We start from the raw sequence: 27373 nt of genomic DNA on the forward strand, positions 1-27373 counted from the left end.
GGCAAGGTGCGCATGTAGGTGTGTTAAAAATTCTGGAGGCGCTGGGTATCGATCCCAGTACCTCTCGCACACCAAGCGAGCGCTCTACCATCTGAGCTACGCCCACCCCCCCCGATAACTAGTAGTGCTACATACAGTCATATCAACGTCACAGACCCTCGCACTCCCATTATTCCACAGACAAACACTACTCTCTATGAATCAGTGAGGGTGTCTTTCAGGTTTCGTGCATTCTGTATCGAATCGTAGTTGGCCACAATGAAAGTGGCACGCATAACGTCGAAAATAGAGTTCAGACACCGCTCTGAGTAAGACGAACGTGTTGTCCACCTCTAGACTTCAATGACGTTAAGCCGTGATACCTAAGACAGGTCTGCACTCGATAACAGCCGGTCCCCACACTTACATCTTGCTCTCCTTATGACAGTATACATCATACCAGTCTGTAACGCTGGTTTTGCAACTTCTTGCGTGCGTTTATTTTCGCCGCGACCAACACTTACCATGCTCTGACCACAAAACATGGAGGAGCCGGGGCTTGAACCCGAGACCGTTCACACGCTAAGCGAACGATCTGCCAACTGAGCTACAGCTACACACACGACCAAGCCTGGCTATTCTCCATTCTTTGCGACTCTGATGTGCACGGACACGATGGTTGGTTGGTTTGTAGCGGCGAAGGTACCAGAATACAAAGGCGCGGACACGTTCATATACACAAGAGTTCCAAGTAGTTTCGATGCTCTGGTATTACGAATGCAAATTCCGTCTGTTTTGAACGTCTTAAATTGAAAGGGCGGTCACAAATTGGTCCATTTCACTCCTTGTCCACAATCACACAGCACCTGAGGTAACAAGCACATCTCGAGCCCTATTGTGCTCTCCATTGTTCATGCCAACTCAGTGCCTCGCTCTTTGCTACTGTGTAAAACTCTTGTCGTCCAACTGCAAAACACTGGGACACAACAAGTTTCCGCGTCCCCATTGCACTGATCGTACTACGAAACGCTCCCCAAACTTGGCAATCACCCATGCAGATGACTTTTCCGACTTTACACGACGCTCACGCAACGCTCACGCTAGTGACAGCCTTATTTATAGTTCGACGTCGCGCCAAAGCGAATGAGCACATTTCGCCTACGGCTTAGGCCGCTCTTCTAGTGTGGCTGCTCTGTGTCTGCAGGCAGCGAGGGGCTGCAAGCTTCCTGTGTTCGCACCTATATCACCTGTGCTTCCTTGTCAGAGACAGACTATCGCAAAACATACAACTCACTCCATGAATTGATTGCTACGGCATCTGTTATCAGCAGTCACAACCAGCAACACCAGTAGCAGCCGACTGCACGCAAAGAATGGGAACGTGCAGTGGGATTTACGTGAAATCGGCGCAATTGTGGATGCTAATCGTTCGCTTGTATCTGCCTACACACCTCTGCCGGTTGGGAATTATTCCACTTGCATGGCAAGGTGCGCATGTAGGTGTGTTAAAAATTCTGGAGGCGCTGGGTATCGATCCCAGTACCTCTCGCACACCAAGCGAGCGCTCTACCATCTGAGCTACGCCCACCCCCCCCGATAACTAGTAGTGCTACATACAGTCATATCAACGTCACAGACCCTCGCACTCCCATTATTCCACAGACAAACACTACTCTCTATGAATCAGTGAGGGTGTCTTTCAGGTTTCGTGCATTCTGTATCGAATCGTAGTTGGCCACAATGAAAGTGGCACGCATAACGTCGAAAATAGAGTTCAGACACCGCTCTGAGTAAGACGAACGTGTTGTCCACCTCTAGACTTCAATGACGTTAAGCCGTGATACCTAAGACAGGTCTGCACTCGATAACAGCCGGTCCCCACACTTACATCTTGCTCTCCTTATGACAGTATACATCATATCAGTCTGTGACGCTGGTTTTGCAACTTCTTGCGTGCGTTTATTTTCGCCGCGACCAACACTTACCATGCACTGACCACAAAACATGGAGGAGCCGGGGCTTGAACCCGAGACCGTTCACACGCCAAGCGAACGATCTGCCAACTGAGCTACAGCTACACACACGACCAAGCCTGGCTATTCTCCATTCTTTGCGACTCTGATGTGCACGGACACGATGGTTGGTTGGTTTGTAGCGGCGAAGGTACCAGAATACAAAGGCGCGGACACGTTCATATACACAAGAGTTCCAAGTAGTTTCGATGCTCTGGTATTACGAATGCAAATTCCGTCTGTTTTGAACGTCTTAAATTGAAAGGGCGGTCACAAATTGGTCCATTTCACTCCTTGTCCACAATCACACAGCACCTGAGGTAACAAGCACATCTCGAGCCCTATTGTGCTCTCCATTGTTCATGCCAACTCAGTGCCTCGCTCTTTGCTACTGTGTAAAACTCTTGTCGTCCAACTGCAAAACACTGGGACACAACAAGTTTCCGCGTCCCCATTGCACTGATCGTACTACGAAACGCTCCCCAAACTTGGCAATCACCCATGCAGATGACTTTTCCGACTTTACACGACGCTCACGCAACGCTCACGCTAGTGACAGCCTTATTTATAGTTCGACGTCGCGCCAAAGCGAATGAGCACATTTCGCCTACGGCTTAGGCCGCTCTTCTAGTGTGGCTGCTCTGTGTCTGCAGGCAGCGAGGGGCTGCAAGCTTCCTGTGTTCGCACCTATATCACCTGTGCTTCCTTGTCAGAGACAGACTATCGCAAAACATACAACTCACTCCATGAATTGATTGCTACGGCATCTGTTATCAGCAGTCACAACCAGCAACACCAGTAGCAGCCGACTGCACGCAAAGAATGGGAACGTGCAGTGGGATTTACGTGAAATCGGCGCAATTGTGGATGCTAATCGTTCGCTTGTATCTGCCTACACACCTCTGCCGGTTGGGAATTATTCCACTTGCATGGCAAGGTGCGCATGTAGGTGTGTTAAAAATTCTGGAGGCGCTGGGTATCGATCCCAGTACCTCTCGCACACTAAGCGAGCGCTCTACCATCTGAGCTACGCCCACCCCCCCCCGATAACTACTAGTGCTACATACAGTCATATCAACGTCACAGACCCTCGCACTCCCATTATTCCGCAGACAAACACTACTCTCTATGAATCAGTGAGGGTGTCTTTCAGGTTTCGTGCATTCTGTATCGAATCGTAGTTGGCCACAATGAAAGTGGCACGCATAACGTCGAAAATAGAGTTCAGACACCGCTCTGAGTAAGACGAACGTGTTGTCCACCTCTAGACTTCAATGACGTTAAGCCGTGATACCTAAGACAGGTCTGCACTCGATAACAGCCGGTCCCCACACTTACATCTTGCTCTCCTTATGACAGTATACATCATATCAGTCTGTGACGCTGGTTTTGCAACTTCTTGCGTGCGTTTATTTTCGCCGCGACCAACACTTACCATGCACTGACCACAAAACATGGAGGAGCCGGGGCTTGAACCCGAGACCGTTCACACGCCAAGCGAACGATCTGCCAACTGAGCTACAGCTACACACACGACCAAGCCTGGCTATTCTCCATTCTTTGCGACTCTGATGTGCACGGACACGATGGTTGGTTGGTTTGTAGCGGCGAAGGTACCAGAATACAAAGGCGCGGACACGTTCATATACACAAGAGTTCCAAGTAGTTTCGATGCTCTGGTATTACGAATGCAAATTCCGTCTGTTTTGAACGTCTTAAATTGAAAGGGCGGTCACAAATTGGTCCATTTCACTCCTTGTCCACAATCACACAGCACCTGAGGTAACAAGCACATCTCGAGCCCTATTGTGCTCTCCATTGTTCATGCCAACTCAGTGCCTCGCTCTTTGCTACTGTGTAAAACTCTTGTCGTCCAACTGCAAAACACTGGGACACAACAAGTTTCCGCGTCCCCATTGCACTGATCGTACTACGAAACGCTCCCCAAACTTGGCAATCACCCATGCAGATGACTTTTCCGACTTTACACGACGCTCACGCAACGCTCACGCTAGTGACAGCCTTATTTATAGTTCGACGTCGCGCCAAAGCGAATGAGCACATTTCGCCTACGGCTTAGGCCGCTCTTCTAGTGTGGCTGCTCTGTGTCTGCAGGCAGCGAGGGGCTGCAAGCTTCCTGTGTTCGCACCTATATCACCTGTGCTTCCTTGTCAGAGACAGACTATCGCAAAACATACAACTCACTCCATGAATTGATTGCTACGGCATCTGTTATCAGCAGTCACAACCAGCAACACCAGTAGCAGCCGACTGCACGCAAAGAATGGGAACGTGCAGTGGGATTTACGTGAAATCGGCGCAATTGTGGATGCTAATCGTTCGCTTGTATCTGCCTACACACCTCTGCCGGTTGGGAATTATTCCACTTGCATGGCAAGGTGCGCATGTAGGTGTGTTAAAAATTCTGGAGGCGCTGGGTATCGATCCCAGTACCTCTCGCACACTAAGCGAGCGCTCTACCATCTGAGCTACGCCCACCCCCCCCCCGATAACTAGTAGTGCTACATACAGTCATATCAACGTCACAGACCCTCGCACTCCCATTATTCCGCAGACAAACACTACTCTCTATGAATCAGTGAGGGTGTCTTTCAGGTTTCGTGCATTCTGTATCGAATCGTAGTTGGCCACAATGAAAGTGGCACGCATAACGTCGAAAATAGAGTTCAGACACCGCTCTGAGTAAGACGAACGTGTTGTCCACCTCTAGACTTCAATGACGTTAAGCCGTGATACCTAAGACAGGTCTGCACTCGATAACAGCCGGTCCCCACACTTACATCTTGCTCTCCTTATGACAGTATACATCATATCAGTCTGTAACGCTGGTTTTGCAACTTCTTGCGTGCGTTTATTTTCGCCGCGACCAACACTTACCATGCACTGACCACAAAACATGGAGGAGCCGGGGCTTGAACCCGAGACCGTTCACACGCTAAGCGAACGATCTGCCAACTGAGCTACAGCTACACACACGACCAAGCCTGGCTATTCTCCATTCTTTGCGACTCTGATGTGCACGGACACGATGGTTGGTTGGTTTGTAGCGGCGAAGGTACCAGAATACAAAGGCGCGGACACGTTCATATACACAAGAGTTCCAAGTAGTTTCGATGCTCTGGTATTACGAATGCAAATTCCGTCTGTTTTGAACGTCTTAAATTGAAAGGGCGGTCACAAATTGGTCCATTTCACTCCTTGTCCACAATCACACAGCACCTGAGGTAACAAGCACATCTCGAGCCCTATTGTGCTCTCCATTGTTCATGCCAACTCAGTGCCTCGCTCTTTGCTACTGTGTAAAACTCTTGTCGTCCAACTGCAAAACACTGGGACACAACAAGTTTCCGCGTCCCCATTGCACTGATCGTACTACGAAACGCTCCCCAAACTTGGCAATCACCCATGCAGATGACTTTTCCGACTTTACACGACGCTCACGCAACGCTCACGCTAGTGACAGCCTTATTTATAGTTCGACGTCGCGCCAAAGCGAATGAGCACATTTCGCCTACGGCTTAGGCCGCTCTTCTAGTGTGGCTGCTCTGTGTCTGCAGGCAGCGAGGGGCTGCAAGCTTCCTGTGTTCGCACCTATATCACCTGTGCTTCCTTGTCAGAGACAGACTATCGCAAAACATACAACTCACTCCATGAATTGATTGCTACGGCATCTGTTATCAGCAGTCACAACCAGCAACACCAGTAGCAGCCGACTGCACGCAAAGAATGGGAACGTGCAGTGGGATTTACGTGAAATCGGCGCAATTGTGGATGCTAATCGTTCGCTTGTATCTGCCTACACACCTCTGCCGGTTGGGAATTATTCCACTTGCATGGCAAGGTGCGCATGTAGGTGTGTTAAAAATTCTGGAGGCGCTGGGTATCGATCCCAGTACCTCTCGCACACTAAGCGAGCGCTCTACCATCTGAGCTACGCCCACCCCCCCCCCCCCCCCCCGATAACTAGTAGTGCTACATACAGTCATATCAACGTCACAGACCATCGCACTCCCATTATTCCGCAGACAAACACTACTCTCTATGAATCAGTTAGGGTGTCTTTCAGGTTTCGTGCATTCTGTATCGAATCGTAGTTGGCCACAATGAAAGTGGCACGCATAACGTCGAAAATAGAGTTCAGACACCGCTCTGAGTAAGACGAACGTGTTGTCCACCTCTAGACTTCAATGACGTTAAGCCGTGATACCTAAGACAGGTCTGCACTCGATAACAGCCGGTCCCCACACTTACATCTTGCTCTCCTTATGACAGTATACATCATACCAGTCTGTAACGCTGGTTTTGCAACTTCTTGCGTGCGTTTATTTTCGCCGCGACCAACACTTACCATGCACTGACCACAAAACATGGAGGAGCCGGGGCTTGAACCCGAGACCGTTCACACGCTAAGCGAACGATCTGCCAACTGAGCTACAGCTACACACACGACCAAGCCTGGCTATTCTCCATTCTTTGCGACTCTGATGTGCACGGACACGATGGTTGGTTGGTTTGTAGCGGCGAAGGTACCAGAATACAAAGGCGCGGACACGTTCATATACACAAGAGTTCCAAGTAGTTTCGATGCTCTGGTATTACGAATGCAAATTCCGTCTGTTTTGAACGTCTTAAATTGAAAGGGCGGTCACAAATTGGTCCATTTCACTCCTTGTCCACAATCACACAGCACCTGAGGTAACAAGCACATCTCGAGCCCTATTGTGCTCTCCATTGTTCATGCCAACTCAGTGCCTCGCTCTTTGCTACTGTGTAAAACTCTTGTCGTCCAACTGCAAAACACTGGGACACAACAAGTTTCCGCGTCCCCATTGCACTGATCGTACTACGAAACGCTCCCCAAACTTGGCAATCACCCATGCAGATGACTTTTCCGACTTTACACGACGCTCACGCAACGCTCACGCTAGTGACAGCCTTATTTATAGTTCGACGTCGCGCCAAAGCGAATGAGCACATTTCGCCTACGGCTTAGGCCGCTCTTCTAGTGTGGCTGCTCTGTGTCTGCAGGCAGCGAGGGGCTGCAAGCTTCCTGTGTTCGCACCTATATCACCTGTGCTTCCTTGTCAGAGACAGACTATCGCAAAACATACAACTCACTCCATGAATTGATTGCTACGGCATCTGTTATCAGCAGTCACAACCAGCAACACCAGTAGCAGCCGACTGCACGCAAAGAATGGGAACGTGCAGTGGGATTTACGTGAAATCGGCGCAATTGTGGATGCTAATCGTTCGCTTGTATCTGCCTACACACCTCTTCCGGTTGGGAATTATTCCACTTGCATGGCAAGGTGCGCATGTAGGTGTGTTAAAAATTCTGGAGGCGCTGGGTATCGATACCAGTACCCCTCGCACACTAAGCGAGCGCTCTACCATCTGAGCTACGCCCACCCCCCGATAACTAGTAGTGCTACATACAGTCATATCAACGTCACAGACCCTCGCACTCCCATTATTCCGCAGACAAACACTACTCTCTATGAATCAGTGAGGGTGTCTTTCAGGTTTCGTGCATTCTGTATCGAATCGTAGTTGGCCACAATGAAAGTGGCACGCATAACGTCGAAAATAGAGTTCAGACACCGCTCTGAGTAAGACGAACGTGTTGTCCACCTCTAGACTTCAATGACGTTAAGCCGTGATACCTAAGACAGGTCTGCACTCGATAACAGCCGGTCCCCACACTTACATCTTGCTCTCCTTATGACAGTATACATCATACCAGTCTATAACGCTGGTTTTGCAACTTCTTGCGTGCGTTTATTTTCGCCGCGACCAACACTTACCATGCACTGACCACAAAACATGGAGGAGCCGGGGCTTGAACCCGAGACCGTTCACACGCTAAGCGAACGATCTGCCAACTGAGCTACAGCTACACACACGACCAAGCCTGGCTATTCTCCATTCTTTGCGACTCTGATGTGCACGGACACGATGGTTGGTTGGTTTGTAGCGGCGAAGGTACCAGAATACAAAGGCGCGGACACGTTCATATACACAAGAGTTCCAAGTAGTTTCGATGCTCTGGTATTACGAATGCAAATTCCGTCTGTTTTGAACGTCTTAAATTGAAAGGGCGGTCACAAATTGGTCCATTTCACTCCTTGTCCACAATCACACAGCACCTGAGGTAACAAGCACATCTCGAGCCCTATTGTGCTCTCCATTGTTCATGCCAACTCAGTGCCTCGCTCTTTGCTACTGTGTAAAACTCTTGTCGTCCAACTGCAAAACACTGGGACACAACAAGTTTCCGCGTCCCCATTGCACTGATCGTACTACGAAACGCTCCCCAAACTTGGCAATCACCCATGCAGATGACTTTTCCGACTTTACACGACGCTCACGCTAGTGACAGCCTTATTTATAGTTCGACGTCGCGCCAAAGCGAATGAGCACATTTCGCCTACGGCTTAGGCCGCTCTTCTAGTGTGGCTGCTCTGTGTCTGCAGGCAGCGAGGGGCTGCAAGCTTCCTGTGTTCGCACCTATATCACCTGTGCTTCCTTGTCAGAGACAGACTATCGCAAAACATACAACTCACTCCATGAATTGATTGCTACGGCATCTGTTATCAGCAGTCACAACCAGCAACACCAGTAGCAACCGACTGCACGCAAAGAATGGGAACGTGCAGTGGGATTTACGTGAAATCGGCGCAATTGTGGATGCTAATCGTTCGCTTGTATCTGCCTACACACCTCTGCCGGTTGGGAATTATTCCACTTGCATGGCAAGGTGCGCATGTAGGTGTGTTAAAAATTCTGGAGGCGCTGGGTATCGATCCCAGTACCTCTCGCACACCAAGCGAGCGCTCTACCATCTGAGCTACGCCCACCCCCCCCGATAACTAGTAGTGCTACATACAGTCATATCAACGTCACAGACCCTCGCACTCCCATTATTCCGCAGACAAACACTACTCTCTATGAATCAGTGAGGGTGTCTTTCAGGTTTCGTGCATTCTGTATCGAATCGTAGTTGGCCACAATGAAAGTGGCACGCATAACGTCGAAAATAGAGTTCAGACACCGCTCTGAGTAAGACGAACGTGTTGTCCACCTCTAGACTTCAATGACGTTAAGCCGTGATACCTAAGACAGGTCTGCACTCGATAACAGCCGGTCCCCACACTTACATCTTGCTCTCCTTATGACAGTATACATCATATCAGTCTGTAACGCTGGTTTTGCAACTTCTTGCGTGCGTTTATTTTCGCCGCGACCAACACTTACCATGCACTGACCACAAAACATGGAGGAGCCGGGGCTTGAACCCGAGACCGTTCACACGCTAAGCGAACGATCTGCCAACTGAGCTACAGCTACACACACGACCAAGCCTGGCTATTCTCCATTCTTTGCGACTCTGATGTGCACGGACACGATGGTTGGTTGGTTTGTAGCGGCGAAGGTACCAGAATACAAAGGCGCGGACACGTTCATATACACAAGAGTTCCAAGTAGTTTCGATGCTCTGGTATTACGAATGCAAATTCCGTCTGTTTTGAACGTCTTAAATTGAAAGGGCGGTCACAAATTGGTCCATTTCACTCCTTGTCCACAATCACACAGCACCTGAGGTAACAAGCACATCTCGAGCCCTATTGTGCTCTCCATTGTTCATGCCAACTCAGTGCCTCGCTCTTTGCTACTGTGTAAAACTCTTGTCGTCCAACTGCAAAACACTGGGACACAACAAGTTTCCGCGTCCCCATTGCACTGATCGTACTACGAAACGCTCCCCAAACTTGGCAATCACCCATGCAGATGACTTTTCCGACTTTACACGACGCTCACGCAACGCTCACGCTAGTGACAGCCTTATTTATAGTTCGACGTCGCGCCAAAGCGAATGAGCACATTTCGCCTACGGCTTAGGCCGCTCTTCTAGTGTGGCTGCTCTGTGTCTGCAGGCAGCGAGGGGCTGCAAGCTTCCTGTGTTCGCACCTATATCACCTGTGCTTCCTTGTCAGAGACAGACTATCGCAAAACATACAACTCACTCCATGAATTGATTGCTACGGCATCTGTTATCAGCAGTCACAACCAGCAACACCAGTAGCAGCCGACTGCACGCAAAGAATGGGAACGTGCAGTGGGATTTACGTGAAATCGGCGCAATTGTGGATGCTAATCGTTCGCTTGTATCTGCCTACACACCTCTTCCGGTTGGGAATTATTCCACTTGCATGGCAAGGTGCGCATGTAGGTGTGTTAAAAATTCTGGAGGCGCTGGGTATCGATACCAGTACCCCTCGCACACTAAGCGAGCGCTCTACCATCTGAGCTACGCCCACCCCCCGATAACTAGTAGTGCTACATACAGTCATATCAACGTCACAGACCCTCGCACTCCCATTATTCCGCAGACAAACACTACTCTCTATGAATCAGTGAGGGTGTCTTTCAGGTTTCGTGCATTCTGTATCGAATCGTAGTTGGCCACAATGAAAGTGGCACGCATAACGTCGAAAATAGAGTTCAGACACCGCTCTGAGTAAGACGAACGTGTTGTCCACCTCTAGACTTCAATGACGTTAAGCCGTGATACCTAAGACAGGTCTGCACTCGATAACAGCCGGTCCCCACACTTACATCTTGCTCTCCTTATGACAGTATACATCATACCAGTCTATAACGCTGGTTTTGCAACTTCTTGCGTGCGTTTATTTTCGCCGCGACCAACACTTACCATGCACTGACCACAAAACATGGAGGAGCCGGGGCTTGAACCCGAGACCGTTCACACGCTAAGCGAACGATCTGCCAACTGAGCTACAGCTACACACACGACCAAGCCTGGCTATTCTCCATTCTTTGCGACTCTGATGTGCACGGACACGATGGTTGGTTGGTTTGTAGCGGCGAAGGTACCAGAATACAAAGGCGCGGACACGTTCATATACACAAGAGTTCCAAGTAGTTTCGATGCTCTGGTATTACGAATGCAAATTCCGTCTGTTTTGAACGTCTTAAATTGAAAGGGCGGTCACAAATTGGTCCATTTCACTCCTTGTCCACAATCACACAGCACCTGAGGTAACAAGCACATCTCGAGCCCTATTGTGCTCTCCATTGTTCATGCCAACTCAGTGCCTCGCTCTTTGCTACTGTGTAAAACTCTTGTCGTCCAACTGCAAAACACTGGGACACAACAAGTTTCCGCGTCCCCATTGCACTGATCGTACTACGAAACGCTCCCCAAACTTGGCAATCACCCATGCAGATGACTTTTCCGACTTTACACGACGCTCACGCTAGTGACAGCCTTATTTATAGTTCGACGTCGCGCCAAAGCGAATGAGCACATTTCGCCTACGGCTTAGGCCGCTCTTCTAGTGTGGCTGCTCTGTGTCTGCAGGCAGCGAGGGGCTGCAAGCTTCCTGTGTTCGCACCTATATCACCTGTGCTTCCTTGTCAGAGACAGACTATCGCAAAACATACAACTCACTCCATGAATTGATTGCTACGGCATCTGTTATCAGCAGTCACAACCAGCAACACCAGTAGCAACCGACTGCACGCAAAGAATGGGAACGTGCAGTGGGATTTACGTGAAATCGGCGCAATTGTGGATGCTAATCGTTCGCTTGTATCTGCCTACACACCTCTGCCGGTTGGGAATTATTCCACTTGCATGGCAAGGTGCGCATGTAGGTGTGTTAAAAATTCTGGAGGCGCTGGGTATCGATCCCAGTACCTCTCGCACACCAAGCGAGCGCTCTACCATCTGAGCTACGCCCACCCCCCCCGATAACTAGTAGTGCTACATACAGTCATATCAACGTCACAGACCCTCGCACTCCCATTATTCCGCAGACAAACACTACTCTCTATGAATCAGTGAGGGTGTCTTTCAGGTTTCGTGCATTCTGTATCGAATCGTAGTTGGCCACAATGAAAGTGGCACGCATAACGTCGAAAATAGAGTTCAGACACCGCTCTGAGTAAGACGAACGTGTTGTCCACCTCTAGACTTCAATGACGTTAAGCCGTGATACCTAAGACAGGTCTGCACTCGATAACAGCCGGTCCCCACACTTACATCTTGCTCTCCTTATGACAGTATACATCATATCAGTCTGTAACGCTGGTTTTGCAACTTCTTGCGTGCGTTTATTTTCGCCGCGACCAACACTTACCATGCACTGACCACAAAACATGGAGGAGCCGGGGCTTGAACCCGAGACCGTTCACACGCTAAGCGAACGATCTGCCAACTGAGCTACAGCTACACACACGACCAAGCCTGGCTATTCTCCATTCTTTGCGACTCTGATGTGCACGGACACGATGGTTGGTTGGTTTGTAGCGGCGAAGGTACCAGAATACAAAGGCGCGGACACGTTCATATACACAAGAGTTCCAAGTAGTTTCGATGCTCTGGTATTACGAATGCAAATTCCGTCTGTTTTGAACGTCTTAAATTGAAAGGGCGGTCACAAATTGGTCCATTTCACTCCTTGTCCACAATCACACAGCACCTGAGGTAACAAGCACATCTCGAGCCCTATTGTGCTCTCCATTGTTCATGCCAACTCAGTGCCTCGCTCTTTGCTACTGTGTAAAACTCTTGTCGTCCAACTGCAAAACACTGGGACACAACAAGTTTCCGCGTCCCCATTGCACTGATCGTACTACGAAACGCTCCCCAAACTTGGCAATCACCCATGCAGATGACTTTTCCGACTTTACACGACGCTCACGCAACGCTCACGCTAGTGACAGCCTTATTTATAGTTCGACGTCGCGCCAAAGCGAATGAGCACATTTCGCCTACGGCTTAGGCCGCTCTTCTAGTGTGGCTGCTCTGTGTCTGCAGGCAGCGAGGGGCTGCAAGCTTCCTGTGTTCGCACCTATATCACCTGTGCTTCCTTGTCAGAGACAGACTATCGCAAAACATACAACTCACTCCATGAATTGATTGCTACGGCATCTGTTATCAGCAGTCACAACCAGCAACACCAGTAGCAGCCGACTGCACGCAAAGAATGGGAACGTGCAGTGGGATTTACGTGAAATCGGCGCAATTGTGGATGCTAATCGTTCGCTTGTATCTGCCTACACACCTCTGCCGGTTGGGAATTATTCCACTTGCATGGCAAGGTGCGCATGTAGGTGTGTTAAAAATTCTGGAGGCGCTGGGTATCGATCCCAGTACCTCTCGCACACTAAGCGAGCGCTCTACCATCTGAGCTACGCCCATCCCCCCCGATAACTAGTAGTGCTACATACAGTCATATCAACGTCACAGACCCTCGCACTCCCATTATTCCGCAGACAAACACTACTCTCTATGAATCAGTGAGGGTGTCTTTCAGGTTTCGTGCATTCTGTATCGAATCGTAGTTGGCCACAATGAAAGTGGCACGCATAACGTCGAAAATAGAGTTCAGACACCGCTCTGAGTAAGACGAACGTGTTGTCCACCTCTAGACTTCAATGACGTTAAGCCGTGATACCTAAGACAGGTCTGCACTCGATAACAGCCGGTCCCCACACTTACATCTTGCTCTCCTTATGACAGTATACATCATATCAGTCTGTAACGCTGGTTTTGCAACTTCTTGCGTGCGTTTATTTTCGCCGCGACCAACACTTACCATGCACTGACCACAAAACATGGAGGAGCCGGGGCTTGAACCCGAGACCGTTCACACGCTAAGCGAACGATCTGCCAACTGAGCTACAGCTACACACACGACCAAGCCTGGCTATTCTCCATTCTTTGCGACTCTGATGTGCACGGACACGATGGTTGGTTGGTTTGTAGCGGCGAAGGTACCAGAATACAAAGGCGCGGACACGTTCATATACACAAGAGTTCCAAGTAGTTTCGATGCTCTGGTATTACGAATGCAAATTCCGTCTGTTTTGAACGTCTTAAATTGAAAGGGCGGTCACAAATTGGTCCATTTCACTCCTTGTCCACAATCACACAGCACCTGAGGTAACAAGCACATCTCGAGCCCTATTGTGCTCTCCATTGTTCATGCCAACTCAGTGCCTCGCTCTTTGCTACTGTGTAAAACTCTTGTCGTCCAACTGCAAAACACTGGGACACAACAAGTTTCCGCGTCCCCATTGCACTGATCGTACTACGAAACGCTCCCCAAACTTGGCAATCACCCATGCAGATGACTTTTCCGACTTTACACGACGCTCACGCAACGCTCACGCTAGTGACAGCCTTATTTATAGTTCGACGTCGCGCCAAAGCGAATGAGCACATTTCGCCTACGGCTTAGGCCGCTCTTCTAGTGTGGCTGCTCTGTGTCTGCAGGCAGCGAGGGGCTGCAAGCTTCCTGTGTTCGCACCTATATCACCTGTGCTTCCTTGTCAGAGACAGACTATCGCAAAACATACAACTCACTCCATGAATTGATTGCTACGGCATCTGTTATCAGCAGTCACAACCAGCAACACCAGTAGCAGCCGACTGCACGCAAAGAATGGGAACGTGCAGTGGGATTTACGTGAAATCGGCGCAATTGTGGATGCTAATCGTTCGCTTGTATCTGCCTACACACCTCTGCCGGTTGGGAATTATTCCACTTGCATGGCAAGGTGCGCATGTAGGTGTGTTAAAAATTCTGGAGGCGCTGGGTATCGATCCCAGTACCTCTCGCACACTAAGCGAGCGCTCTACCATCTGAGCTACGCCCACCCCCCCCGATAACTAGTAGTGCTACATACAGTCATATCAACGTCACAGACCATCGCACTCCCATTATTCCGCAGACAAACACTACTCTCTATGAATCAGTTAGGGTGTCTTTCAGGTTTCGTGCATTCTGTATCGAATCGTAGTTGGCCACAATGAAAGTGGCACGCATAACGTCGAAAATAGAGTTCAGACACCGCTCTGAGTAAGACGAACGTGTTGTCCACCTCTAGACTTCAATGACGTTAAGCCGTGATACCTAAGACAGGTCTGCACTCGATAACAGCCGGTCCCCACACTTACATCTTGCTCTCCTTATGACAGTATACATCATACCAGTCTGTAACGCTGGTTTTGCAACTTCTTGCGTGCGTTTATTTTCGCCGCGACCAACATTTACCATGCACTGACCACAAAACATGGAGGAGCCGGGGCTTGAACCCGAAACCGTTCACACGCTAAGCGAACGATCTGCCAACTGAGCTACAGCTACACACACGACCAAGCCTGGCTATTCTCCATTCTTTGCGACTCTGATGTGCACGGACACGATGGTTGGTTGGTTTGTAGCGGCGAAGGTACCAGAATACAAAGGCGCGGACACGTTCATATACACAAGAGTTCCAAGTAGTTTCGATGCTCTGGTATTACGAATGCAAATTCCGTCTGTTTTGAACGTCTTAAATTGAAAGGGCGGTCACAAATTGGTCCATTTCACTCCTTGTCCACAATCACACAGCACCTGAGGTAACAAGCACATCTCGAGCCCTATTGTGCTCTCCATTGTTCATGCCAACTCAGTGCCTCGCTCTTTGCTACTGTGTAAAACTCTTGTCGTCCAACTGCAAAACACTGGGACACAACAAGTTTCCGCGTCCCCATTGCACTGATCGTACTACGAAACGCTCCCCAAACTTGGCAATCACCCATGCAGATGACTTTTCCGACTTTACACGACGCTCACGCAACGCTCACGCTAGTGACAGCCTTATTTATAGTTCGACGTCGCGCCAAAGCGAATGAGCACATTTCGCCTACGGCTTAGGCCGCTCTTCTAGTGTGGCTGCTCTGTGTCTGCAGGCAGCGAGGGGCTGCAAGCTTCCTGTGTTCGCACCTATATCACCTGTGCTTCCTTGTCAGAGACAGACTATCGCAAAACATACAACTCACTCCATGAATTGATTGCTACGGCATCTGTTATCAGCAGTCACAACCAGCAACACCAGTAGCAGCCGACTGCACGCAAAGAATGGGAACGTGCAGTGGGATTTACGTGAAATCGGCGCAATTGTGGATGCTAATCGTTCGCTTGTATCTGCCTACACACCTCTGCCGGTTGGGAATTATTCCACTTGCATGGCAAGGTGCGCATGTAGGTGTGTTAAAAATTCTGGAGGCGCTGGGTATCGATCCCAGTACCTCTCGCACACTAAGCGAGCGCTCTACCATCTGAGCTACGCCCACCCCCCCCGATAACTAGTAGTGCTACATACAGTCATATCAACGTCACAGACCATCGCACTCCCATTATTCCGCAGACAAACACTACTCTCTATGAATCAGTTAGGGTGTCTTTCAGGTTTCGTGCATTCTGTATCGAATCGTAGTTGGCCACAATGAAAGTGGCACGCATAACGTCGAAAATAGAGTTCAGACACCGCTCTGAGTAAGACGAACGTGTTGTCCACCTCTAGACTTCAATGACGTTAAGCCGTGATACCTAAGACAGGTCTGCACTCGATAACAGCCGGTCCCCACACTTACATCTTGCTCTCCTTATGACAGTATACATCATACCAGTCTGTAACGCTGGTTTTGCAACTTCTTGCGTGCGTTTATTTTCGCCGCGACCAACATTTACCATGCACTGACCACAAAACATGGAGGAGCCAGGGCTTGAACCCGAAACCGTTCACACGCTAAGCGAACGATCTGCCAACTGAGCTACAGCTACACACACGACCAAGCCTGGCTATTCTCCATTCTTTGCGACTCTGATGTGCACGGACACGATGGTTGGTTGGTTTGTAGCGGCGAAGGTACCAGAATACAAAGGCGCGGACACGTTCATATACACAAGAGTTCCAAGTAGTTTCGATGCTCTGGTATTACGAATGCAAATTCCGTCTGTTTTGAACGTCTTAAATTGAAAGGGCGGTCACAAATTGGTCCATTTCACTCCTTGTCCACAATCACACAGCACCTGAGGTAACAAGCACATCTCGAGCCCTATTGTGCTCTCCATTGTTCATGCCAACTCAGTGCCTCGCTCTTTGCTACTGTGTAAAACTCTTGTCGTCCAACTGCAAAACACTGGGACACAACAAGTTTCCGCGTCCCCATTGCACTGATCGTACTACGAAACGCTCCCCAAACTTGGCAATCACCCATGCAGATGACTTTTCCGACTTTACACGACGCTCACGCAACGCTCACGCTAGTGACAGCCTTATTTATAGTTCGACGTCGCGCCAAAGCGAATGAGCACATTTCGCCTACGGCTTAGGCCGCTCTTCTAGTGTGGCTGCTCTGTGTCTGCAGGCAGCGAGGGGCTGCAAGCTTCCTGTGTTCGCACCTATATCACCTGTGCTTCCTTGTCAGAGACAGACTATCGCAAAACATACAACTCACTCCATGAATTGATTGCTACGGCATCTGTTATCAGCAGTCACAACCAGCAACACCAGTAGCAGCCGACTGCACGCAAAGAATGGGAACGTGCAGTGGGATTTACGTGAAATCGGCGCAATTGTGGATGCTAATCGTTCGCTTGTATCTGCCTACACACCTCTGCCGGTTGGGAATTATTCCACTTGCATGGCAAGGTGCGCATGTAGGTGTGTTAAAAATTCTGGAGGCGCTGGGTATCGATACCAGTACCCCTCGCACACTAAGCGAGCGCTCTACCATCTGAGCTACGCCCACCCCCCGATAACTAGTAGTGCTACATACAGTCATATCAACGTCACAGACCCTCGCACTCCCATTATTCCGCAGACAAACACTACTCTCTATGAATCAGTGAGGGTGTCTTTCAGGTTTCGTGCATTCTGTATCGAATCGTAGTTGGCCACAATGAAAGTGGCACGCATAACGTCGAAAATAGAGTTCAGACACCGCTCTGAGTAAGACGAACGTGTTGTCCACCTCTAGACTTCAATGACGTTAAGCCGTGATACCTAAGACAGGTCTGCACTCGATAACAGCCGGTCCCCACACTTACATCTTGCTCTCCTTATGACAGTATACATCATACCAGTCTGTAACGCTGGTTTTGCAACTTCTTGCGTGCGTTTATTTTCGCCGCGACCAACACTTACCATGCACTGACCACAAAACATGGAGGAGCCGGGGCTTGAACCCGAGACCGTTCACACGCTAAGCGAACGATCTGCCAACTGAGCTACAGCTACACACACGACCAAGCCTGGCTATTCTCCATTCTTTGCGACTCTGATGTGCACGGACACGATGGTTGGTTGGTTTGTAGCGGCGAAGGTACCAGAATACAAAGGCGCGGACACGTTCATATACACAAGAGTTCCAAGTAGTTTCGGTGCTCTGGTATTACGAATGCAAATTCCGTCTGTTTTGAACGTCTTAAATTGAAAGGGCGGTCACAAATTGGTCCATTTCACTCCTTGTCGACAATCACACAGCACCTGAGGTAACAAGCACATCTCGAGCCCTATTGTGCTCTCCATTGTTCATGCCAACTCAGTGCCTCGCTCTTTGCTACTGTGTAAAACTCTTGTCGTCCAACTGCAAAACACTGGGACACAACAAGTTTCCGCGTCCCCATTGCACTGATCGTACTACGAAACGCTCCCCAAACTTGGCAATCACCCATGCAGATGACTTTTCCGACTTTACACGACGCTCACGCTAGTGACAGCCTTATTTATAGTTCGACGTCGCGCCAAAGCGAATGAGCACATTTCGCCTACGGCTTAGGCCGCTCTTCTAGTGTGGCTGCTCTGTGTCTGCAGGCAGCGAGGGGCTGCAAGCTTCCTGTGTTCGCACCTATATCACCTGTGCTTCCTTGTCAGAGACAGACTATCGCAAAACATACAACTCACTCCATGAATTGATTGCTACGGCATCTGTTATCAGCAGTCACAACCAGCAACACCAGTAGCAGCCGACTGCACGCAAAGAATGGGAACGTGCAGTGGGATTTACGTGAAATCGGCGCAATTGTGGATGCTAATCGTTCGCTTGTATCTGCCTACACACCTCTGCCGGTTGGGAATTATTCCACTTGCATGGCAAGGTGCGCATGTAGGTGTGTTAAAAATTCTGGAGGCGCTGGGTATCGATCCCAGTACCTCTCGCACACCAAGCGAGCGCTCTACCATCTGAGGTACGCCCACCCACCCCGATAACTAGTAGTGCTACATGCAGTCATATCAACGTCACAGACCCTCGCACTCCCATTATTCCGCAGACAAACACTACTCTCTATGAATCAGTGAGGGTGTCTTTCAGGTTTCGTGCATTCTGTATCGAATCGTAGTTGGCCACAATGAAAGTGGCACGCATAACGTCGAAAATAGAGTTCAGACACCGCTCTGAGTAAGACGAACGTGTTGTCCACCTCTAGACTTCAATGACGTTAAGCCGTGATACCTAAGACAGGTCTGCACTCGATAACAGCCGGTCCCCACACTTACATCTTGCTCTCCTTATGACAGTATACATCATACCAGTCTGTAACGCTGGTTTTGCAACTTCTTGCGTGCGTTTATTTTCGCCGGGACCAACACTTACCATGCACTGACCACAAAACATGGAGGAGCCGGGGCTTGAACCCGAGACCGTTCACACGCTAAACGAACGATCTGCCAACTGAGCTACAGCTACACACACGACCAAGCCTGGCTATTCTCCATTCTTTGCGACTCTGATGTGCACGGACACGATGGTTGGTTGGATTGTAGCGGCGAAGGTACCAGAATACAAAGGCGCGGACACGTTCATATACACAAGAGTTCCAAGTAGTTTCGATGCTCTGGTATTACGAATGCAAATTCCGTCTGTTTTGAACGTCTTAAATTGAAAGGGCGGTCACAAATTGGTCCATTTCACTCCTTGTCGACAATCACACAGCACCTGAGGTAACAAGCACATCTCGAGCCCTATTGTGCTCTCCATTGTTCATGCCAACTCAGTGCCTCGCTCTTAGCTACTGTGTAAAACTCTTGTCGTCCAACTGCAAAACACTGGACGCAACAAGTTTCCGCGTCCCCATTGCACTGATCGTACTACGAAACGCTCCCCAAACTTGGCAATCACCCATGCAGATGACTTTTCCGACTTTACACGACGCTCACGCAACGCTCACGCTAGTGACAGCCTTATTTATAGTTCGACGTCGCGCCAAAGCGAATGAGCACATTTCGCCTACGGCTTAGGCCGCTCTTCTAGTGTGGCTGCTCTGTGTCTGCAGGCAGCGAGGGGCTGCAAGCTTCCTGTGTTCGCACCTATATCACCTGTGCTTCCTTGTGAGAGACAGACTATCGCAAAACATACAACTCAATCCATGAATTGATTGCTACGGCATCTGTTATCAGCAGTCACAACCAGCAACACCAGTAGCAGCCGACTGCACGCAAAGAATGGGAACGTGCAGTGGGATTTACGTGAAATCGGCGCAATTGTGGATGCTAATCGTTCGCTTGTATCTGCCTACACACCTCTGCCGGTTGGGAATTATTCCACTTGCATGGCAAGGTGCGCATGTAGGTGTGTTAAAAATTCTGGAGGCGCTGGGTATCGATCCCATTACCCCTCGCACACTAAGCGAGCGCTCTACCATCTGAGCTACGCCCACCCCCCGATAACTAGTAGTGCTACATACAGTCATATCAACGTCACAGACCCTCGCACTCCCATTATTCCGCAGACAAACACTACTCTCTATGAATCAGTGAGGGTGTCTTTCAGGTTTCGTGCATTCTGTATCGAATCGTAGTTGGCCACAATGAAAGTGGCACGCATAACGTCGAAAATAGAGTTCAGACACCGCTCTGAGTAAGACGAACGTGTTGTCCACCTCTAGACTTCAATGACGTTGAGCCGTGATACCAAAGACAGGTCTGCACTCGATAACAGCCGGTCCCCACACTTACATCTTGCTCTCCTTATGACAGTATACATCATATCAGTCTGTGACGCTGGTTTTGCAACTTCTTGCGTGCGTTTATGTTCGCCGCGACCAACACTTACCATGCACTGACCACAAAACATGGAGGAGCCGGGGCTTGAACCCGAGACCGTTCACACGCTAAGCGAACGATCTGCCAACTGAGCTACAACTACACACACGACCAAGCCTGGCTATTCTCCATTCTTTGCGACTCTGATGTGCACGGACACGATGGTTGGTTGGTTTGTAGCGGCGAAGGTACCAGAATACAAAGGCGCGGACACGTTCATATACACAAGAGTTCCAAGTAGTTTCGATGCTCTGGTATTACGAATGCAAATTCCGTCTGTTTTGAATTAAAAGGGCGGTCACAAATTGGTCCTTTTCACTCCTTGTCGACAATCACACAGCACCTGAGGTAACAAGCACATCTCGAGCCCCATTGTGCTCTCCATTGTTCATGCCAACTCAGTGCCTCGCTCTTTGCTACTGTGTAAAACTCTTGTCGTCCAACTGCAAAACACTGGGACACAACAAGTTTCCGCGTCTCCATTGTACTGATCGTACTACGAAACGCTCCCCAAACTTTGCAATCACCCATGCAGATGACTTTTCCGACTTTACACGACGCTCACGCTAGTGACAGCCTTATTTACAGTTCGACGTCGCGCCAAAGCGAATGAGCACATTTCGCCTACGGCTTAGGCCGCTCTTCTAGTGTGGCTGCTCTGTGTCTGCAGGCAGCGAGGGGCTGCAAGCTTCCTGTGTTCGCACCTATATCACCTGTGCTTCCTTGTCAGAGACAGACTATCGCAAAACATACAACTCACTCCATGAATTGATTGCTACGGCATCTGTTATCAGCAGTCACAACCAGCAACACCAGTAGCAGCCGACTGACGCAAAGAATGGGAACGTGCAGTGGGATTTACGTGAAATCGGCGCAAGGCAGATCTTTCCGACGTAGGCTTGAGAATCTTATGGGAACATTTGTACTGTTTCTAAATTAAGTGTAGGTGTGGGAGGAGGGTGCTTCCTGCGCACGAATAAAAGCACGCTCGCCAATTGTGGATGCTAATCGTTCGCTTGTATCTGCCTACACACCTCTGCCGGTTGGGAATTATTCCACTTGCATGGCAAGGTGCGCATGTAGGTTCTGTTAAAAATTCTGGAGGCGCTGGGTATCGATCCCAGTACCTCTCGCACGCTAAGCGAGCGCTCTACCATCTGAGCTACGCCCACCCCCTCGATAACTAGTAGTGCTACATACAGTCATATCAACGTCACAGACCCTTGCACTCCCATTATTCCGCAGACAAACACTACTCTCTATGTATCAGTGAGGGTGTCTTTCAGGTTTCGTGCATTCTGTATCGAATCGTAGTTGGCCACAATGAAAGTGGCACGCATAACGTCGAAAATAGAGTTCAGACACCGCTCTGAGTAAGACGAACGTGTTGTCCACCTCTAGACTTCAATGACGTTAAGCCGTGATACCTAAGACAGATCTGCACTCGATGACACCACGATAACAGCCGGTCCTCACACTTACATCTTGCTCTCCTTATGACAGTATACATCATATCAGTCTGTGACGCTGGTTTTGCAACTTCTTGCGTGCGTTTATGTTCGCCGCGACCAACGCTTACCATGCACTGACCACAAAACATGGAGGAGCCGGGGCTTGAACCCGAGACCGTTCACACGCTAAGCGAACGATCTGCCAACTGAGCTACAGCTACACACACGACCAAGCCTGGCTATTCTCCATTCTTTGCGACTCTGATGTGCACGGACACGATGGTTGGTTGGTTTGTAGCGGCGAAGGTACCAGAATACAAAGGCGCGGACACGTTCATATACACAAGAGTTCCAAGTAGTTTCGATGCTCTGGTATTACGAATGCAAATTCCGTCTGTTTTGAACGTCTTAAATTGAAAGGGCGGTCACAAATTGGTCCATTTCACTCCTTGTCGACAATCACACAGCACCTGAGGTAACAAGCACATCTCGAGCCCCATTGTGCTCTCCATTGTTCATGCCAACGCAGTGCCTCGCTCTTTGCTACTGTGTAAAACTCTTGTCGTCCAACTGCAAAACACTGGGACACAACAAGTTTCCGCGTCTCCATTGCACTGATCGTACTACGAAACGCTCCCCAAACTTGGCAATCACCCATGCAGATGACTTTTCCGACTTTGCACGACGCTCACGCTAGTGACAGCCTTATTTACAGTTCGACGTCGCGCCAAAGCGAATGAGCACATTTCGCCTACGGCTTAGGCCGCTCTTCTAGTGTGGCTGCTCTGTGTCTGCAGGCAGCGAGGGGCTGCAAGCTTCCTGTGTTCGCACCTATATCACCTGTGCTTCCTTGTCAGAGACAGACTATCGCAAAACATACAACTCACTCCATGAATTGATTGCTACGGCATCTGTTATCAGCAGCCACAACCAGCAACACCAGTAGCAGCCGACTGCACGCAAAGAATGGGAACGTGCAGTGGGATTTACGTGAAATCGGCGCAAGGCAGATCTTTCCGACGTAGGCTTGAGAATCTTATGGGAACATTTGTACTGTTTCTAAATTAAGTGTAGGTGTGGGAGGAGGGTGCTTCCTGCGCACGAATAAAAGCACGCTCGCCAATTGTGGATGCTAATCGTTCGCTTGTATCTGCCTACACACCTCTGCCGGTTGGGAATTACTCCACTTGCATGGCAAGGTGCGCATGTAGGTTCTGTTAAAAATTCTGGAGGCGCTGGGTATCGATCCCAGTACCTCTCGCACGCTAAGTGAGCGCTCTACCATCTGAGCTACGCCGACCCTCCCGATAACTAGTAGTGCTACATACAGTCATATCAACGTCACAGACCCTTGCACTCCCATTATTCCGCAGACAAACACTACTCTCTATGTATCAGTGAGGGTGTCTTTCAGGTTTCGTGCATTCTGTATCGAATCGTAGTTGGCCACAATGAAAGTGGCACGCATAACGTCGAAAATAGAGTTCAGACACCGCTCTGAGTAAGACGAACGTGTTGTCCACCTCTAGACTTCAATGACGTTAAGCCGTGATACCTAAGACAGGTCTGCACTCGATAACAGCCGGTCCCCACACTTACATCTTGCTCTCCTTATGACAGTATACATCATATCAGTCTGTGACGCTGGTTTTGCAACTTCTTGCGTGCGTTTATGTTCGCCGCGACCAACACCTACCATGCACTGACCACAAAACATGTAGGAGCCGGGGCTTGAACAAGAGACCGTTCACACGCTAAGCGAACGATCTGCCAACTGAGCTACAGCTACACACACGACCAAGCCTGGCTATTCTCCATTCTTTGCGACTCTGATGTGCACGGACACGATGGTTGGTTGGTTTGTAGCGGCGAAGGTACCAGAATACAAAGGCGCGGACACGTTCATATACACAAGAGTTCCAAGTAGTTTCGATGCTTTGGTATTACGAATGCAAATTCCGTCTGTTTTGAATTAAAAGGGCGGTCACAAATTGGTCCTTTTCACTCCTTGTCGACAATCACACAGCACCTGAGGTAACAAGCACATCTCGAGCCCCATTGTGCTCTCCATTGTTCATGCCAACTCAGTGCCTCGCTCTTTGCTACTGTGTAAAACTCTTGTCGTCCAACTGCAAAACACTGGGACACAACAAGTTTCCGCGTCTCCATTGCACTGATCGTACTACGAAACGCTCCCCAAACTTGGCAATCACCCATGCAGATGACTTTTCCGACTTTGCACGACGCTCACGCAACGCTCACGCTAGTGACAGCCTTATTTACAGTTCGACGTCGCGCCAAAGCGAATGAGCACATTTCGCCTACGGCTTAGGCCGCTCTTCTAGTGTGGCTGCTCTGTGTCTGCAGGCAGCGAGGGGCTGCAAGCTTCCTGTGTTCGCACCTATATCACCTGTGCTTCCTTGTCAGAGACAGACTATCGCAAAACATACAACTCACTCCATGAATTGATTGCTACGGCATCTGTTATCAGCAGTCACAACCAGCAACACCAGTAGCAGCCGACTGCACGCAAAGAATGGGAACGTGCAGTGGGATTTACGTGAAATCGGCGCAATTGTGGATGCTAATCGTTCGCTTGTATCTGCCTACACACCTCTGCCGGTTGGGAATTATTCCACTTGCATGGCAAGGTGCGCATGTAGGTGTGTTAAAAATTCTGGAGGCGCTGGGTATCGATACCAGTACCCCTCGCACACTAAGCGAGCGCTCTACCATCTGAGCTACGCCCACCTCCCGATAACTAGTAGTGCTACATACAGTCATATCAACGTCACAGACCCTCGCACTCCCATTATTCCGCAGACAAACACTACTCTCTATGAATCAGTGAGGGTGTCTTTCAGGTTTCGTGCATTCTGTATCGAATCGTAGTTGGCCACAATGAAAGTGGCACGCATAACGTCGAAAATAGAGTTCAGACACCGCTCTGAGTAAGACGAACGTGTTGTCCACCTCTAGACTTCAATGACGTTAAGCCGTGATACCTAAGACAGGTCTGCACTCGATAACAGCCGGTCCCCACACTTACATCTTGCTCCCCTTATGACAGTATACATCATACCAGTCTGTAACGCTGGTTTTGCAACTTCTTGCGTGCGTTTATGTTCGCCGCGACCAACACTTACCATGCACTGACCACAAAACATGGAGGAGCCGGGGCTTGAACCCGAGACCGTTCACACGCTAAGCGAACGATCTGCCAACTGAGCTACAGCTACACACACGACCAAGCCTGGCTATTCTCCATTCTTTGCGACTCTGATGTGCACGGACACGATGGTTGGTTGGTTTGTAGCGGCGAAGGTACCAGAATACAAAGGCGCGGACACGTTCATATACACAAGAGTTCCAAGTAGTTTCGATGCTCTGGTATTACGAATGCAAATTCCGTCTGTTTTGAATTAAAAGGGCGGTCACAAATTGGTCCTTTTCACTCCTTGTCGACAATCACACAGCACCTGAGGTAACAAGCACATCTCGAGCCCCATTGTGCTCTCCATTGTTCATGCCAACTCAGTGCCTCGCTCATTGCTACTGTGTAAAACTCTTGTCGTCCAACTGCAAAACACTGGGACACAACAAGTTTCCGCGTCTCCATTGCACTGATCGTACTACGAAACGCTCCCCAAACTTTGCAATCACCCATGCAGATGACTTTTCCGACTTTTCACGACGCTCACGCTAGTGACAGCCTTATTTACAGTTCGACGTCGCGCCAAAGCGAATGAGCACATTTCGCCTACGGCTTAGGCCGCTCTTCTAGTGTGGCTGCTCTGTGTCTGCAGGCAGCGAGGGGCTGCAAGCTTCCTGTGTTCGCACCTATATCACCTGTGCTTCCTTGTCAGAGACAGACTATCGCAAAACATACAACTCACTCCATGAATTGATTGCTACGGCATCTGTTATCAGCAGTCACAACCAGCAACACCAGTAGCAGCCGACTGACGCAAAGAATGGGAACGTGCAGTGGGATTTACGTGAAATCGGCGCAATTGTGGATGCTAATCGTTCGCTTGTATCTGCCTACACACCTCTGCCGGTTGGGAATTATTCCACTTGCATGGCAAGGTGCGCATGTAGGTGTGTTAAAAATTCTGGAGGCGCTGGGTATCGATACCAGTACCCCTCGCACACTAAGCGAGCGCTCTACCATCTGAGCTACGCCCACCTCCCGATAACTAGTAGTGCTACATACAGTCATATCAACGTCACAGACCCTCGCACTCCCATTATTCCGCAGACAAACACTACTCTCTATGTATCAGTGAGGGTGTCTTTCAGGTTTCGTGCATTCTGTATCGAATCGTAGTTGGCCACAATGAAAGTGGCACGCATAACGTCGAAAATAGAGTTCAGACACCGCTCTGAGTAAGACGAACGTGTTGTCCACCTCTAGACTTCAATGACGTTAAGCCGTGATACCTAAGACAGATCTGCACTCGATGACACCACGATAACAGCCGGTACACACACTTACATCTTGCTCTCCTTATGACAGTATACATCATATCAGTCTGTGACGCTGGTTTTGCAACTTCTTGCGTGCGTTTATGTTCGCCGCGACCAACGCTTACCATGCACTGACCACAAAACATGGAGGAGCCGGGGCTTGAACCCGAGACCGTTCACACGCTAAGCGAACGATCTGCCAACTGAGCTACAGCTACACACACGACCAAGCCTGGCTATTCTCCATTCTTTGCGACTCTGATGTGCACGGACACGATGGTTGGTTGGTTTGTAGCGGCGAAGGTACCAGAATACAAAGGCGCGGACACGTTCATATACACAAGAGTTCCAAGTAGTTTCGATGCTCTGGTATTACGAATGCAAATTCCGTCTGTTTTGAACGTCTTAAATTGAAAGGGCGGTCACAAATTGGTCCATTTCACTCCTTGTCGACAATCACACAGCACCTGAGGTAACAAGCACATCTCGAGCCCCATTGTGCTCTCCATTGTTCATGCCAACGCAGTGCCTCGC

The 27373-nt window shown here is 49.5% G+C and overlaps 10 non-coding genes across 10 annotated transcripts; all 10 read right to left on the reverse strand.

The window, feature by feature from the left end:
* Positions 1-33: 33 nt before the first annotated feature.
* On the reverse strand, positions 34-107 carry Trnat-ggu (transfer RNA threonine (anticodon GGU)). Its single transcript has one exon. It is a non-coding gene; the product is annotated as a tRNA-Thr (tRNA).
* A 1387-nt stretch (positions 108-1494) lies between these two features.
* On the reverse strand, positions 1495-1568 carry Trnat-ggu (transfer RNA threonine (anticodon GGU)). Its single transcript has one exon. It is a non-coding gene; the product is annotated as a tRNA-Thr (tRNA).
* A 1387-nt stretch (positions 1569-2955) lies between these two features.
* Trnat-agu (transfer RNA threonine (anticodon AGU)) lies at positions 2956-3029 on the reverse strand. The gene has a single exon. It is a non-coding gene; the product is annotated as a tRNA-Thr (tRNA).
* Positions 3030-4417: 1388 nt separating this feature from the next.
* Trnat-agu (transfer RNA threonine (anticodon AGU)) lies at positions 4418-4491 on the reverse strand. The gene has a single exon. It is a non-coding gene; the product is annotated as a tRNA-Thr (tRNA).
* A 1389-nt stretch (positions 4492-5880) lies between these two features.
* On the reverse strand, positions 5881-5954 carry Trnat-agu (transfer RNA threonine (anticodon AGU)). The gene has a single exon. It is a non-coding gene; the product is annotated as a tRNA-Thr (tRNA).
* A 2845-nt stretch (positions 5955-8799) lies between these two features.
* Trnat-ggu (transfer RNA threonine (anticodon GGU)) lies at positions 8800-8873 on the reverse strand. The gene has a single exon. It is a non-coding gene; the product is annotated as a tRNA-Thr (tRNA).
* A 2835-nt stretch (positions 8874-11708) lies between these two features.
* Trnat-ggu (transfer RNA threonine (anticodon GGU)) lies at positions 11709-11782 on the reverse strand. The gene has a single exon. It is a non-coding gene; the product is annotated as a tRNA-Thr (tRNA).
* A 2848-nt stretch (positions 11783-14630) lies between these two features.
* On the reverse strand, positions 14631-14704 carry Trnat-agu (transfer RNA threonine (anticodon AGU)). Its single transcript has one exon. It is a non-coding gene; the product is annotated as a tRNA-Thr (tRNA).
* A 1387-nt stretch (positions 14705-16091) lies between these two features.
* On the reverse strand, positions 16092-16165 carry Trnat-agu (transfer RNA threonine (anticodon AGU)). Its single transcript has one exon. It is a non-coding gene; the product is annotated as a tRNA-Thr (tRNA).
* A 5852-nt stretch (positions 16166-22017) lies between these two features.
* On the reverse strand, positions 22018-22091 carry Trnaa-agc (transfer RNA alanine (anticodon AGC)). The gene has a single exon. It is a non-coding gene; the product is annotated as a tRNA-Ala (tRNA).
* Between the last annotated feature and the right edge of the window lie 5282 nt (positions 22092-27373).

The sequence above is a fragment of the Schistocerca gregaria genome, unplaced genomic scaffold (genome assembly GCF_023897955.1).
Source record: "Schistocerca gregaria isolate iqSchGreg1 unplaced genomic scaffold, iqSchGreg1.2 ptg000180l, whole genome shotgun sequence".
NCBI classification, from domain to species: domain Eukaryota; kingdom Metazoa; phylum Arthropoda; class Insecta; order Orthoptera; family Acrididae; genus Schistocerca; species Schistocerca gregaria.